General features: G+C 45.6%; 1 long non-coding RNA gene across 1 annotated transcript in view; it reads right to left on the bottom strand.

Annotated features, from left to right (window-relative positions):
- Positions 1 to 505: 505 nt before the first annotated feature.
- LOC138258791 (uncharacterized) overlaps positions 506 to 15104 on the bottom strand; it is a 382969-nt gene continuing 368370 nt past the window's right edge. The window contains exon 3 of the long non-coding RNA XR_011198572.1: positions 506 to 664. This is a non-coding gene — a long non-coding RNA (uncharacterized lncRNA). The remainder of the gene's footprint in view (positions 665 to 15104) is intronic.

The following is a 15104-nucleotide window of genomic DNA, read 5'->3' on the forward strand; positions in this document are numbered from 1 at the left end:
GCCTCTTCCCAGAGTTTAGTAACCCCCCAAGAAGTGCATAACAGAGGGCCTCGTTTAGGAGTTCATTGCCAGAAACATAATCAAAAACGTTCACTGTACAAGGAATTTGTCAGAAAGAAACAATGCCTAGAACACAATTAATTTATTGTGATACTGTAAAATAATACCAAAAAACATCTACATCCGTTCAATACTGATTAAAATATGCTAAATACAGGCTGAGTTTATGAAAATGTGTTCGCTTAAAAAATACTTACAATGTTAAAAATCAGAAAGAAACATAAAAAAATACAATTACAAATAAATTATTTTATTATAATAACCATCACAAACCATACATAGCTTTAAAATTAAGCTGCTCAAATATATAAAATAGAATAGAAAACTAGGGCGATAAACAAATAAATCCAACTTTAAGACATTTAATCATTACATTAATTTAATTAAAAATTCTGTTTCGCCCTCCTATTCTTATATCGAAATGTCCTAATAACTAGGCATTTTAAATTCAGCAGACAGTAGAGTGAGGTTCGTTCTAGAAATCACTTGTTGATGCTGTGCTTTGGCTTCAAATCAACTCAAACTGCCTTCATGAGGACGTTAGAAATGATGTGCAACAAATCATCTTGAACTAAAATCAACCAAATCTTGGAGCGACGTCTCACTATAGTAAACAAGAAAATAAGTGATGGCAAATTATCATCGTATTATTAATGTGAACAAAACATTGTTTAAACATATAGTTCATGCCATATAATCCCAATCCAGTTATATGAACCTCTCTCATTTTCTTTCTTAGTTGTTCTAATCTATCATAAATGACATTAATTTAAATTAAAAACAATTGTACTGGTAAAGTGTTGCTACAGCATTTCATTTATCACAGCCTTACCTCAAGTTACTTCAGAAACTTTCTCTCTGATGGATGGATATGTTATTTACCTCTAAATCCTAGTTCTCTTCCAGGGGAATCCTCATCAAATCATAAGCACTGAATATTCACGCCCACGTGCGGGGACCCCGGAGCATAAACAAACACAAGTATATACCTTAAACGTATTTGTAAGAGTAAAATTTGTGACTAGAATTTTAATACATATATACCATGTACATGTACATGTGTAAGCAATCATGCAGTCAGTTGACAAATAGGCTTAAGTTTTCTTTAATAAAACTCAACTAGAGTTAACATCTTTCTGCAATCAAAGAGGAGAGCACAGAAAGTATTAGCAATCTCATACAGAGAGAAAAACTGCAGTGAAAATACAAAGGCATTATTAGCCAATAGGCTGCAACCCAATTAACATTGCAGAACTAAAAAACTGGCCTTTAAGGCCCCGAGAACCTCCAGTATCCCACAATGCCTCAGAGGTGAGAGTGAGGTCACCGTTAGGCCACAGTTCGGTCACTACTTTGTTTTGGTGATGAGAAGAGTAGGATAGAAGAGTAAGTTGCTAAACCTCCAGAATTACGTACGGGGAGGCAGGCAGGTTGCTTATGACTTTGATGAGGATTCCCCTGAGAGAGAACTAGGATTCTCTTCCAGGGGATCCTCATCAAGTCATAAGCACCGAATAGATTAGCAAGCCCATCCCACACCCCTGCGGACGGAGAGGTGGAGGAACAAGCAGCTTACTTGTTCTAATTAAACAAATTTCTTAATGAAGCCTGACCCACTTGAGTGTCTATCTTAGCATCTGAACCTAGACAGTAATGTCTTGTAAAAGTATGTACCGATCTCCATGTTGCAGCTTTGCAGCTTTCGGAGATGGGTAAATTCTTCAAAGGGCTGTTGTTGCTGCCTTGCCCCTTGTCGAAAGGGCTTTAGGTCTGGCAGTCAATTGTTTGTTAGCCAATTGGTAAGCAAATACAATACATGAGACGCTCCACCTGGAAATAGTTTGCTTTGAGGCCGCTATGCCCTTTCTCATGGGGCCATAGTTTATGAATAATTGATCAGATTGCCTACTGAAAGGCAGCGTAAATAAAAACCTTTTTCTTCCTCAAGTGTGCTGCTACTATTGCTACACATTTGGAAAATGTGTGCGGGGCTGATTTTAGAACAAAGATTAGTACCCTGTATTTGCATTGTTTCACTGCCACTGGGATGTGAAAATATGCATACTGTAGATCTATTGAACACATCCAGTCCCCTTGATGGAGTTGGGAAACAATTTGATGAAAGACAAGCATTCTGAATTTTTCTTTTCAAATATACTTGTTGAGATGTCTCAGCTCTAAAATGGGTCTGAAGGCTCTGTCTGGGCCTTTTTTCTGTACCAGGAAATAGCGGGAGTACACTCCTTTTCCTCTCTGCGAAGGTGGAACTTTGTAGCAGAGAGAGAACCTATGTGCAGGAGAGGTTGTTGATGACAAGCTGTTTTTGTTGGTTGTACCGGAGGAGGAGGTGATTTGAAACGTAGAGAATACCCATTTTCAACAATATTTAGAACTCATTTGTCTTTTGTTATGGAGCGCCACTCGCTTATATAGTTCGTAATACATCCCCCCACTGGAGTGGGTTACAGGATGAGAGAAAGCAAGTCCTCATTGTTTCCCTGATGTTTTGGTTGCAGACTGACTTTGTCTGTTCGTACCACGTTCCCTTGTTTGATTTCGGGACTGGTAGAAAGGTCGTCCTTGCCTTTGCTAGTGCCTTTGGGCCCAGTGAGCGGTTTGAACCCTCTGCTGGTATGGACATCTATCATACGGTCTATACCTTCTGCGATATTCCTTGAGTTTTTCTAGACCCACGGCCTTGAGTGTGTCCAATTCAGACTTCATTTTGGCCATTTCTTCGTCGGTGTGGGCCCCAAGTAAAGAATTTGCAGTGAATGGCAGGTTCATGATGCGATGTTGTGCCTCTGGTTTGAGTCCTGTTAGTCGGAGCCAAGATGATCGTCTTGCACATATGCCATGCGCATATCCATGAGCAGCTAGATCTAAACCATCTGCAGCCGCACTGATTACGTGATTGGCCACTAGGCCTCCTTCTTGTAGGATTTCGTGGAAATCCTGTCTGTCTTCTCTAGACAGTTTATCTACAAACCTATTTAGAGAATCCCAGAGAGATTGATCATATCTTCCTAAAAGTGCTGATGCACTAGATACCTTCATAAAGGAAGCAGAGGTACCACACACCTTCCTCCCCAACGAGTCCAGATGCTTGCTTTCCTTGTCTGGAGGAACTGTCGATGAGGACGCCACTGAATGGGTTTTCCTGGCTGAAGCTAGCATGACAGAATTCGGTGGAGGATGGTATTTCTTTAGCATTTTTGTCGGTGCTGCATTTAAGTTTGGTGGTGTAAGGAAAGTATCCATAACTGGTTGCAAAAATACTGGAACCAGACGAAGAAGCTGCCTATATGAGGAGCGATGGCACAGCGTTTCAAATATTACAGATGATGATGCTGCAGGTTCAGGTTCAGGAAGGTCTATTTTAAGCTTATGAGCTCCTCTAACCAACACTTCATAAACGTGTTTATGTCGTCCACTGGAGAGATACTCGCCGGAGGAGTGTCTGTTAACATTGGCGAATAGTGTTTAATAGAAGTAGATGCAGTAGACCAGGAAGATGATCTTCTGCGCCTTTAGTGATGGGCTTGAGAGGTCCAAGATCTTGACCTTGGTCTGGATGTCTGCGGTGACCTACTACATTCTTTGTGATGAACATGACAGCTCACAAACATTCAATTACCCTTAGTATTCCTCTTCTAAGATTCAATACAGTAAGGGTGTTCTTTTCTCTTTTATAATGTTCCTCTGCTGTCTCTTTCCTTAACTTCTCTCCTAGAGGACTTCCATTTATAGTCATAAGCACTGAATAGTCCTGCCCACGTGCATGGACCCCAGAGCACTTCTTCACAATATAGCTTCTTAAGTGCAGATGCTCGCCTTTCTTCTGGAAGGCCAGCAGTCACTTACGAGATAAAATTATTACGCAGCCTATTGGAAGAGGCTCAAATCATATATATATATATATATATATATATATATATATGGAAAATGTCACTTACCCAGTGTACATCTGTTCGTGGCATGAGACGCTGCAGATTCACATGCTTTGCACATCCCGCCATCTAGTGTTGGGCTCGGAGTGTTACAAGTTTTTTTTTTTCGAAGAAGTCTTTTCGAGTCACGAGATCGAGGGACTCCTCCCCTTTCGGCTCCATTGTGCATGGGCGTCGACTCCATCTTAGATTGTTTTCCCCGCAGAAGGTGAGGTAGGAGTTGTGTATTATAGTAATAGTGCCCATGCAATGGAGTAAATATGTATGTACATAATGTGGTTTAAAGCGATATATTTACAAATTTACAAATATTCAAGATCAACTTCAAACGGCTACAGGCTCCCGGGGAGGCGGGCGGGTGCATGTGAATCTGCAGCGTCTCATGCCACGAACAGATGATAAGTGACATTTTCCGTTCGATGGCATGTGTAGCTGCAGATACGGATAAGGATAAGTTACTTACCTGTAAATCCTAGTTCTCTTCCAGGGTTATCCTCATCAAAGTCATAAACATTGAATATTCCCGCCTTTGTGCGGGGACCCCGGAGCATATATAAAATACACACATATAAAGTATGAAATATGCACGAAAAATATATATAGCATTTTTAGTAGACAAATGTTCACACTAAACTCATATATACATGTGTAAAACAGCAATGCAGGCTATAATCATAAACAGGCTAAAATGCTTTATTTCTATGGAGTTTTTTTTTTTTTTATTCTTTACAAAATTACAATAAGAGAAAAAATATATCAACCAAAGCCCCAAAACTGGGCCTAGGGAAATAAGCAGTAGTAATCATCAGAGAAAAAGAGAAAAAACTACATTGAAAAAAATGGAGCATTCTTAGCCAATAGGCTGCATGCAGGTTAACACAGGAGAACCATAAAAACTTTGGCACCGTGCCTTTAAGACCGTGAGCACCTCCAGTATCCCACCATGCCTCAGGGGTGAAGGAGAGGTGACAGTTGGTTTACAGTTAGGTCAGTACTTTTTTACGGTGACAATCTGTAGCCGATTCAAAAGATAGTTTGTCCTGCACTTCTAGGAGACGTGCGTCCGGGGATGAGGGTGGGTTGTTTATGACTTTGATGAGGATACCCCTGGAAGAGAACTAGGACTTACAGGTAAGTAACTTATCCTTCTCTTCCAGGGGATCCTCATCAATAGTCATAAACATTTAATAGATTAGCAAGCCCATCCCTTGACTCTGCAGACTGTCCAATAGAAGTGCAGGAATAGATATGCATCATGCAAACAAATTTCTCAGAGAGGCCTGCCCAACTTGGGCGTCTGCTCTTGCATCTGAGTCCAAACAGTAATGTCTAGTAAATGTATGTACAGACTTCCATGTAGCAGCCTTACAGATTTCAGAGATTGGAACATTATTAAGGAGGGCAGCAGTAGCCGCCTTTCCTCTTGTGGAATGCGCTTTAGGTCTAGCAAGTAGTTGTTTGTTAGCCAACTGGTATGCATTAACAATACAAGAAACTATCCATCTTGATATGGTTCGTTTAGGTGCTGCCTCTCCTGTTCTCAAATGACCATAATTTATAAACAAGTGGTTGGAATGTCTAATCAGTTTAGTTTTATCCAAATAAAATTTTAGCACTCTTTTCAGATCTAGGGAGTGCAATGCTTTCTCCGCCGGAGTCTCCGGATTGGGGAAAAAAGTTGGTAGAGAAATAGTCTGATTGATGTGGAATTCTGACACCACCTTCGGTAGGAATGATGGGTGAGTTCGCAGAACTACTCTATTGTCGTGGAAGACTGTGTACGGTTCTTTGGAGGACAAAGCCTGAATTTCACTGACCCTCCTTGCGGAAGTAATGGCTACCAAAAAAGCCGTCTTCCACGTAAGGTGTTGCAAAGAGGCTTTGTGTATAGGTTCGAAAGGAGGGCCCATAAGTTTTGATAGTACTATGTTCAGCTCCCATGGAGGGGAGGGCTTCCGAATGGGCGGAAAAACTTTTTTTAAACCTTCTAAGAAATCCTTGACTACTGGTTTCGTAAAGAAGGATTCCTGAGAAGGTGACTTACGATAAGCTGTAATGGCAGATAAATGTACCTTAATAGATGATACCTGTAGACCGGATTTTGCTAAATGGAGTAAGTACGACAGTATGACCTCCTCCTGAGCCTGTATGGGATTCAGACCTTGCTGACAGCACCATATGTAGAACCTCTTCCACTTGAAACCGTAAGAACGCCGCGTGGAAGGTCGTCTGGACTCCTTCAAGATGTTCATGCACTCCTGCGAGAGCCCTAAGTGCCCATACTGCAAGAATTCAGGAGCCATGCTGTCAAGCTCAGAGAGGGTAGGTTGGGGTGCAGTACCCTGCCCTCCATCCTGCTCAGAAGATCCGGTCTGCACGGCAGCCTCCTGTGAGGTTGTTCCGATAGGTTGAGGAGATCTGTGTACCAGAACTGACGGGGCCATTGCGGAGCTATGAGAATTATTCTGGTGCTGGATCTGTAAAGTTTGTTGATCACTGCCGGTATGAGGGGGATCGGTGGAAAAGCGTAGAGAAATATCCCTGACCAGTCGATCAACAGGGCATTCCCTCGAGATCCCGGACGGTAGAACCTGGACGTAAAGTCTGGGCATTTCCTGTTTACCTCGTCTGCGAAGAGATCCAATTGAGGCCGACCCCATTGAGCGAAGATGTCTTCGACGACTTCGTCGTTCAGGACCCAATCGTGGGCGTCCTCTAGGTGTCTGCTCAGGAAATCTGCTTCCACGTTTTGTTGACCTGGTAGGTGAACCGCTGTAAGCAACATTCCTCTCGCCAGGAGCCAATGCCAGATTGTTTGGGACTCCCGATATAGGGGTAGGGATCTCGTTCCCCCTTGTCTGTTCAAATAATACATTGTGGTTGTATTGTCCGTTTGTATTAGGATAGATTTCCCCTGAATCGATGGAGCAAAAGACTTGAGAGCCAGATGGACCGCTCTGAGCTCCAGCAGATTGATGTGGTACTTCCTTTCATTGTCGGACCACAGGCCCTGAGCTTGAAAAGGACCTAGATGAGCCCCCCATCCCTGAAGAGACGCATCCATTACCAGAGTGTCGGATGGAATTACCTGGTGAAAAGGAGCTCCTACTGACAGGTGAGGTCTGTGCATCCACCATTGTAATGTCTGACGTGCTGCTATCGGCAGCCGCACTTTGTCCTCCCAGCGACCTGTCCTTTGGTTCCAGTTGTTTTCCAACGCCTCTTGGAGGGGCCTCATATGTAGCCTGGCATTCGGGACAATGAAAATGCATGATGCCATGGAGCGCAGCAGAGATGTCACCTGACGGGCAGTAGGTGCGTCGGATTTTAACAGGTCTTGACACTTTTTCTTTATTGATAATAGGCGTTCCTCCGAAGGATACACTCTTTGGAGCTCTGTGTCTAGTATTGCTCCCAGGTAGTGGAGGTTCTGCTTTGGAATCAAGGTGGACTTTTGGTAGTTGACTTGAAGACCTAGAGACTCGAAAACCTTGAGCACAATGTCCCGATGGGTTCTCGCCTGCTCCGGAGAGGAGGCTTTCAGTAGCCAGTTGTCTAGGTATGGGTAAATGAAGATTTTTTGATTTCGTAGATGTGCCGCTACCACTGCCACGCATTTCGAGAAAACGCGGGGGGCAGATTTCAGGCCGAATGGTAGCACCTTGAACTGATAGTGCTGTGAGGCTATCTGGAAACGCAGGAATTTGCGATGCTTGGGAACTATCGGGATGTGAAAGTATGCATCCTGCAGGTCGATGGAGCACATCCAGTCTCCCCGATGTAGCTGAGGGAAAATCTGGTGAAGAGCCAGCATCCTGAACTTTTGCTTTTTTATGTACTTGTTCAGTAGCCGTAAGTCCAGAATTGGTCTGAAAACGCCCTCTCTGCCTTTTTTCGCTACCAGAAAATAACAGGAGTAAACCCCCTTCCCTCTGTGCGTGAGTGGAACTTTTTCTATTGCCTTTTTTCGTAAAAGGGCGAGAGCCTCTTTGCGCAATAGGCTGACGTGAGACGGATTGCATTTGGCTGGTGGCAAGTGCGGTGGAGGTTGCCGGAAAAGAAGAGAGTAGCCATTCTCGACAATGTTGAGCACCCATTTGTCTTTTGTTATAGCATGCCACTCATGAATAAAGTCTGTGATACTTCCCCCCACCGGAGTGGTGCACAGTGTTAAGGGAAGCGAGTCCTCATTGTTTGGCCGGCGCTTTGGGTGTGGACTGTTGTGGTCTACTTGACCCTCGTTCCCTCGTGGCCTTACAAGACTGAAAAAGCGGGCGTCCTTGCCTCTGCTGTGGCCTCTGGGACCAGTGAGGGGTTTGAACCCTCTGCTGGAAAGGGCGCCTGTCATAAGGCCTATACCTTCGCCTGAAGTCCTTCTTCCTCTGCAGGCCTACTGCCCTCATGGTGTCCACTTCCATCTCCATGCGCGCCATTTCTTCGTCCGTATGGGTACCAAACAGCGAGTTCCCGTTGAACGGAAGATTTAGGATACGCTGTTGTGCTTCCTGTTTTAATCCAGTCAGTCTCAACCAGGAAGACCTTCTTGCACAAATCCCATGTGCATATCCATGTGCAGCTAAGTCTGCCCCATCTGCCGCTGCGCTGATTACCTGGTTGGAGACCAGACATCCCTCTTGAAGGATCTCTTGGAAGTCCTGCCTGTCCCTCTCTAGGTAATTTTTCTGTGAACCTGTTCAGAGAGTCCCACAGTGAACGGTCATATCTGCCTAGGAGTGCAGACGCGCTGGAGACCTTCATCATAGATGCCGCCGTGCCGCACATTTTTCTCCCCAGAGAGTCTAAATGTCTGCTCTCCTTGTCCGGTGGAACCGTGGAGGATGATGCTACTGAGTGAGTTTTTCGGGCTGCGGCCAATGTGACTGAGTCCGGCGGCGGATCCGTTCTGAGAAATAAAGGATCTTGTTCAGGCGCTTTATATTTTTTCAAAATCCTATTGGAGCCGATTTGAGGGTGGCTGGCGCTAAAAAGGTGTCCATGGTTGGTTGCAACTGACCAAGCACTAGCGGCAGTAGCTTTTTCGAAACCGCTCTATGCTGTAGAGTCTCAAAAATGACGGATGAGGAGGTTGATGGTTCTGGAACCTCTATGTTTAGCTTCTGTGCTCCCCTGACAAGCACCTCATTAAAAGTAGTGATGTCGTCCACCGGTGAAACCCTAGCTGGTGGAGAATCTGTTAAGGTGGGGGAGTATCGTCTGACGCATGACCCTGACGATGACCAAGAGGGCGACCTTCTGTGTCTTGATCGTGACCTAGATCATCGCTGGGAACGTGACCTGCTGTGAGATGCTGTAGCAGAGCACCCAGGCCTCGTGGTCGGCTGGCGAGAAGCAGAACGAGTCCGTCCTGCCCGTGCTGTCGGTGATGGTGTTCTCGGGAGAGAGGCAGTAGGAGAGTACATCCTTGAATACTGCGAGTCCGGGGAGGCCGTCGGTCTATTAAGGCTCTCCAACCATCTTGGTGACAAATTGATGGGTGAGACATGCCCGACGATGCCGCTCTCGACCGAGATGAACCACTTCTTATGGAGACCACTGGAGATGGAGTGGTCTTATCTGCTGGCGGAAGCCGATGCTCTGCTCCCTGCAAGACAGGTAAAACCTGCGTTGACGTCGACAGCCGTAATGACGTCGAAGGGAGCGCCGCCGGTTGTTCCTGTCTTGACGTTGAGTGCCTCGACGTTGAGTGTCTTGACGTCGACCGGCGATCTCTGGACCGCGACCTGCTCACCGTCGTGTGCCTCGGCGTCGAGCGGTGGGCAGCCGACGGCAGATGTCCTCGCTCTCCCCGTTGGGGCGATTCCGCCGCCGCCTTTCTTGACGTCGAGGGGTGCGAGGCCTTCGGCGGCGAATGGGCACGCCGGTGATGGCTCGACGTCGATCGGCGGGTTGCCATCGACGGAGATCTGCCCCTGAGGTGGCCATGTTCTATCGACGCCGTATCCTTCGACGTCGGTCGGGTCGCCGGCGATCTATGGCGGTGAGATGGTGGCAGTGACGACGTCGACGGGGAACAAACAGGTATCTTCCTACCTGCTGACGTCGATCTAGCCTGTCTCTCCTGAGAGTGGCTTGTTGGCTGCCTGGGAAGCGAAGAGGATGATGTTTTCTGCCTCTCGTGAAGTCCATGAAGCCTGATCTTTTCCCTGTCCTTCAGAGTCCTCTTTGACATGTTCTTGCAGTGTTTGGAAGTGTCAGGGCAGTGACTCTGAGGCAAGCACACAATGCAGAGAGTGTGTGGATCTGACTGTGCCTTCTTCTTCCCACAGGAAAGGCATTTCACAAAAAGTGAAGGCATTTTTCAGTCAGGAAAAAACTTCCAGACTCAGACAATGATGTTAGATGTCGAGTAAAGTAGGAAAAAACGCTTTTCTAAAGTATTTTTCTAAGAAAAACTCTGAAAAACTGAGAGCTCAATGCTCCAGGATCCTCTCAGAAGAAGCCGGAAAAAAGAACTGACCTAACTGTGAACCAAGTGTCACCTCTCCTTCACCCCTGAGGCATGGTGGGATACTGGAGGTGCTCAGGGTCTTAAAGGCACGGTGCCAAAGTTTTTATGGTTCTCCTGTGTTAACCTGCATGCAGCCTATTGGCTAAGAATGCTCCATTGTTTTTCAATGTAGTTTTTTCTCTTTTTCTCTGATGATTACTAATGCTTATTTCCCTAGGCCCAGTTTTGGGGCTTTGGTTGATATATTTTTTTCTCTTATTGTAATTTTGTAAAGAATAAAAAAAAAAAAAACTCCATAGAAATAAAGCATTTTAGCCTGTTTATGATTATAGCCTGCATTGCTGTTTTACACATGTATATATGAGTTTAGTATGAAAATTTGTCTACTAAAAATGCTATATATATTTTTCGTGCATATTTCATACTTTATATGTGTGTATTTTATATATGCTCCGGGGTCCCCGCACAAAGGCGGGAATATTCAATGTTTATGACTATTGATGAGGATCCTCTGGAAGAGAAGTTACTTACCTGTAAATTCTAGTTCTCTTCCAGGGGTATCCTCGTCAAAGTCATAAACATTGAATATTCCCGCCCTTGTGAGGGGACCCTGGAGCATATATAAAATACACACATATAAAGTATGAAATATGCACGAAAAATATATATAGCATTTTTAGTAGACAAATTTTCATACTAAACTCATATATTCATGTGTACAACAGCAATGCAGACTATAATCATAAACAGGCTAAAATGCTTTATTTCTATGGAGTTTTCTTTTTTTTAAAGTTCTTTTCAAAATTACAATAAGAGAAAAAATATCTACCCAAGCCCCACCACTGGGCCTAGGGAAATAAGCAGTAGTAATCATCAGAGAAAAAAAGAGAAAATCTACATTGAAAAACACTAGAGCATTCTTAGCCAATAGGCTGCATGCAGGTTAACACAGGAGAACCATAAAAACTTAGGCACCGTGCCTTCAAGACCCTGAGCACCTCCAGTATCCCACCATGCCTCAGGGGTGAAGGAGAGGTGACAGTTGGTTCACAGTTAGGTCAGTACTTTTTTACGATGACAAGCTGTATAGCCGATTCGAAAGATAGTCTGTCCTGCACTTCTAGGAGACGTGCGTCCGGGGAGGAGGGTGGGTTGTTTATGACTTTGATGAGAATACCCCTGGAAGAGAACTAGGATTTACAGGTAAGTAACTTATCCTTCTCTTCCAGGGGATCCTCATCAATAGTCATAAACATTGAATAGATTAGCAAGCCCATCCCTTGACTCTGCGGACTGTCCAATAGAAGTGCAGGAATAGATATGTATCATGCAAACAAATTTCTCAGAAAAGCATGCCCAACTTGGGCGTCTGCTCTTGCATCTGAGTCCAAACAGTAATGTCTAGTAAATGTATGTACATACTTCCATGTAGCAGCCTTACAAATTTCAGAGATTGGAACATTATTAAGGAGGGCAGCAGTAGCCGCCTTTCCTCTTGTGGAATGCGCTTTAGGTCTAGCAAGTAGTTGTTTGTTAGCCAACTGGTATGCATTAACAATACAAGAAACTATCCATCTTGATATGGTTCGTTTTGATTCTGCCTCCCGTTCTCAAATGACCATAATTTATAAACAAATGGTTGGAATGTCTAATCAGCTTGGTTTTGTCCAAATAAAATTTTAGCACTCTTTTCAGACCTAGGGAGTGCAAAGCTTTCTCCGCCGGAGTCTCCGGATTGGGGAAAAAAGTTGGTAGAGAAATAGTCTGATTGATGTGAAATTCTGACACCACCTTTGGTAGGAATGATGGGTGAGTTGGTAGAACCACTCTATTGTCGTGAAAGACTGTGTACGGCTCTTTGGAGGACAAAGCCTGAATTTCACTGACCCTCCTTGCGGAAGTAATGGCTACCAAAAAAGCCATCTTCCACGTAAGGTGTTGCAAAGAGGCTTTGTGTATAGGTTCGAAAGGAGGGCCCATAAGTTTTGATAGTACTATGTTCAGCTCCCATGGAGGGGAGGGTTTCCGAATGGGTGGAAAAACTTTTTTCAAACCTTCTAAGAAATCCTTGACTACTGGTTTCGTAAAGAAGGATTCCTGAGAAGGTGACTTACTATGATAGGCTGTAATGGCAGATAAATGTACCTTAATAGATAATACCTGCAGACCGGATTTTGCCAAATGGAGTAGCTAAGACAGTATGACCACCTCCTGAGCTAGTATGGGATTCTGACCTTGCTGACAGCACCATATGTAGAAACTCTTCCACTTGAATGCGTAAGAACGCCGCATGGAAGGTAGTCTGGACTCCTTCAAGATGTTCATGCACTCCTGCGAGAGCCCTAGGTGCCCATACTGCAGGAATTCAGGAGCCATGCTGTCAAGCTCAGAGAGGGTAGGTTGGGGTGAAGTACCCTGCCCTCCATCCTGCAAAGAAGATCCGGTCTGCACGGCAGCCTCCTGTGAGGTTGTTCCGATAGGTTGAGGAGATCTGTGTACCAGAACTGACGGGGCCATTGTGTAGCTATGAGAATCATTCTGGTGCTGGATCTGTAAAGTTTGTTGATCATCGCCGGTATGAGGGGGATCGGTGGAAAAGCGTAGAGAAATATCCCTGACCAGTCGATCAACAGGGCATTCCCTCGAGATCCCGGACGGTAGAACCTGGACGCGAAGTCTGGGCATTTCCTGTTTACCTCGTCTGCGAAGAGATCCAATTGAGGCCGACCCCATTGAGCGAAGATGTCTTCGACGACTTCGTCGTGCAGGACCCAATCGTGGGCATCCTCGAGGTGTCTGCTCAGGAAATCTGCTTCCACGTTTTGTTGACCTGGTAGGTGAACCGCTGTAAGCGACATTCCTCTCGCCGGGAGCCAATGCCAGATTGTTTGAGACTCCCGAGATAGGGGTAGGGATCCCGTTCCGTTTGTATTAGGAGAGATTTCCCCTGAATCGATGGAGCAAAAGACTTGAGAGCCAGATGGACCGCTCCGAGCTCCAGCAGATTGATGTGGTACTCCCTTTCGTTGTCGGACCACAGGCCCTGAGCTTGAAGGGGGCCTAGATGAGCCCCCCATCCCTGAAGAGACACATCCGTTACCAGAGTGTCGGATGGAATTACCTGATGAAACGGAGCCCCTACTGAAAGGTGAGGTCTGTGCATCCACCATTATAATGACTGTCGTGCTCCTATCGGCAACTGCACTCTGTCCTCCCAGCGGCCTGTCCTCTGGTTCCAATTGTTTTCCAACGCCTCTTGGAGGGGCCTCATATGTAGCCTGGCATTCGGGACAATGAAAATGCATGATGCCATGGAGCCCAGTAGAGATGTCACCTGTAGGTGCGTCGGACTTCAACAGGTCTTGACACTTTTTCTTTATCGATAATAGTCGTTCCTCCGAAGGATACACTCTTTCGAGCTCTGTATCTAGTATTGCTCCCAGGTAGTGGAGATTCTGCGTTGGAATCAAGGTGGACTTTTGGTAGTTCACTTGTAGACCTAGAGACCTGAAGACCTTGAGCACAATGTCCTGATGCTTTTCGCCTGTTCCGGAGAGGAGGCTTTCAGTAGCCAGTCGTCTAGGTATGGGTAAATGAAGATTTTTTGCTTCCGTAGATGTGCCGCTACCACTGCTACGCATTTCGAGAAAACGCGAGAGGCAGATTTCAGGCCGAATGGTAGCACCTTGAACTGATAGTGCTGTGAGGCTATCCGGAAGCGCAGGAATTTCCGATGCTTGGGAACGATCGGGATGTGGAAGTACGCATCCTGCAGGTCGATGGAGCACATCCAGTCCCCTTGATGGAGCGGAGGGAAAATCTGGTGAAGGGCCAGCATCCTGAATCTTTGCTTTTTTATGTACTTGTTCAGTAGGCGTAAGTCCAGAATCGGTCTGAAAACACCCTCTCGGCCTTTTTTCGCTACCAGAAAATAAAGGTAGTATACCCCCTTCCCTCTGTGCGCGACTGGAACTTTTTCTATTGCTTTCTTTCGTAAAAGGGCGTGAGCCTCTTTGCGCAATAGGCTGACGTGAGACGGGTTGCATTTGGTTGGTGGCAAGTGCGGTGGAGGTTGCCGGAAAAGAAGAGAGTACCCATTCTCGACAATGTTGAGCACCCATTTGTCTTTTGTTATACCACGCCACTCGTGAATAAAGTCTGTGATACTTCCCCCCACCGGAGTGGTGCACAGTGTTAAGGGAAGCGATTTCTCATTGTTTGGCTGGCGCTTTGGGTGTGGACTGCTGTGGTCTACTTGACCCTCGTTCTCTCGTGGCCTTAGGAGACTGAAAAAGTGGGCGTACTTGCCTCTGCTCTGGCCTCTGGGACCAATGAGGGGTTTGAACCCTCTGCTGGGAAGGGCGCCTGTCATAAGGCCTATACCTTCGCCTGAAGTCCTTTTTTCTCTCCAGGCCTACTGCCCTCATGGTGTCCACTTCTGTCTTCATGCGCGCCATCTCTTCGTCCGTATGGGTACCAAACAGCGAGTTCCCGTTGAACTGAAGATTTAAGATACGCTGTTGTGCTTCCTGTTTTAATCCAGTCAGTCTCAACCAGGAAGACCTTCTTGCACAAACCCCATGTGCGTATCCATGTGCAGCTAAGTCTGCCCCATCTGCCGCCGC

Source organism: Pleurodeles waltl, chromosome 9 (assembly GCF_031143425.1).
Source record: "Pleurodeles waltl isolate 20211129_DDA chromosome 9, aPleWal1.hap1.20221129, whole genome shotgun sequence".
Taxonomy (NCBI): domain Eukaryota; kingdom Metazoa; phylum Chordata; class Amphibia; order Caudata; family Salamandridae; genus Pleurodeles; species Pleurodeles waltl.